The 1,892-nt window shown below is 45.1% G+C and overlaps 1 pseudogene; it reads left to right on the top strand.

The window, feature by feature from the left end:
- Positions 1-227: 227 nt before the first annotated feature.
- LOC139179607 (voltage-dependent anion-selective channel protein 2 pseudogene) lies at positions 228-1,432 on the top strand (annotated as a pseudogene).
- The last annotated feature ends 460 nt before the right edge of the window (positions 1,433-1,892 follow it).

The following is a 1,892-nucleotide window of genomic DNA, read 5'->3' as shown; positions in this document are numbered from 1 at the left end:
GAATGAGCTAGTAAGGAACAAAGATTTAATAAAGAGGAGAAAAAAAGCGCAGATACTAGGGAGGGAAATGCATTTGACCCTGGAACAAAGCAGGTTTGAACTAGGCTGGTCTACTTACATGTGGATTTATTTTCCAATATTAAATAATATGGACTACATAATTTGTGACTCATTGAATCTGCAGATGTTAGCCACAAACACAGAGGAACCTCAGATATGGAGGTACTATGGGTACAGATGGTCAACTATAATTTATATGTAGATTTTAGACTGTGAGGAGAGTTGGCCCACAACCCACACATAGTTCAAGGGTCAACTGTACATGAATAGTGTGATCAACTACCATACAAATCAGGTTTAGCCAAGAGCAACCACAAGGCTTTCACTTCACCCTCCAGCCAGGACAGCTGCTGCCGAACCCGTAACAAGCCCATGGCCTCAGCTGTGGCTGCAGCTCGCCCTCAGTAGACACCAGACAACTTCTCACAGTCTTGCCATTGAGACCTCCACACCAAGCTGTGTGTAAACGATGTGTACTCCTCTGTCGTGAATGACACTGGAAAATCTGTCAGAGACATTTCCAAGGGAGGACTGGTTTGGGATTGTCTGGATGGGAAAACAAAATCATTCTCAACATTTGGATCATCTACCACAGACACGGGTCAAGTGCCTGGCAGCTTAGAACCAAATACCTATACTGTATGATCTACCACAGAAGAGTGCAACACTGATAACACTCTGAGAGCAGACTTGAATTAAAATGAAGACCAGATTTGTCAAGGCTTGGATCTGAGTGTGGTACTACCTTCTCTCACTAACACAGTAAAGAAAAATGGCAAAATCAAGTCTTCTTACAAGAGAGAGCAAATAGACCTTGGTTGTGACATTACCTTGGGTTTTGCTGGACCTGCGATCCATGGTTCAGCTCTCTTCGATGGTGAGGGCTGTTTTGACTGTGAGGGCTGGCTTGCTGGGTTCCAGCCCATGACCTGGTACAGTGCCAAATCCAGCCTGACAAGGAATAACTTGCAGTGCATTACAGGACTGGGACGTCCAGCTGCATGCTAGGGAGTGATTCAGGGGACGGAATTTGGAGGATCAGTTTAACAAAATAATACGAAGATCTTGACAGTCAAGTGAATGTTGCTTGGATATTAGGTGTCAGCTGCACTCATTTGGGTATTCCACCTAAATGTCAGTTGGATCCCATTACTTCTGTTTCTGCAAAAGTCAACAATTCTGGTTCAAATGGAATGAGCTTCATTTAGACAGTGTGTCTGGTGTGAAGCTGACGTGTCTTCTGGTAAACAGGAAGAGCATTACTGTCGGAGGCCATAAACTTGGACTTTCTCAGGGGTGGGACGTTTATCTAAATGTAGAAACCTCTAGGAAGAGAAATCAGAAGATGGGTCTTGATACAATTCCCCAGTGACCAGTAGGCTTCATTCTCCCTCTCCTGATCCCCAGTCACCACAACAAAGGATAATCTACAAAAGAACTGTATTTTAGAAGTGTGGACAATTTTAAGTACACTGGCTGTCTAGCTAAATGGAAATTATCTATCTAGTTGCCAAGGCTGCAGTCCTCCAGTCACCTACGCATTCCAGTCAATGAAGAAATTAATTCGATGATCTATGAAAGAAATGGAGTTTTATTCAAATTAAACTGAGGATGGTAACCCAGGAACAGCCTCTCAAAAAGCTCCAAGGACTGTTCTCCCACTTAGAGGCCCACGCCCAGTTATGTGGGTTTCTCTTTTCATTTATTACGTGTTCTGGCTGTGCTGGGCCCTGGCTGCTGCTTGCAGGCCTTCTCCAGCCGCAGCGAGTGGGGGCTGCTCTCCAGTGGTGGTGCGCAGGCTTCTCACTGCGGTGGCTGCTCTCGATGTGCAG

Source organism: Bos indicus, chromosome 3 (assembly GCF_029378745.1).
Source record: "Bos indicus isolate NIAB-ARS_2022 breed Sahiwal x Tharparkar chromosome 3, NIAB-ARS_B.indTharparkar_mat_pri_1.0, whole genome shotgun sequence".
NCBI lineage: Eukaryota > Metazoa > Chordata > Mammalia > Artiodactyla > Bovidae > Bos > Bos indicus.
Note: the sequence above shows the minus strand (reverse complement) of the source record. Positions and strands in the feature narration are given on the sequence as shown.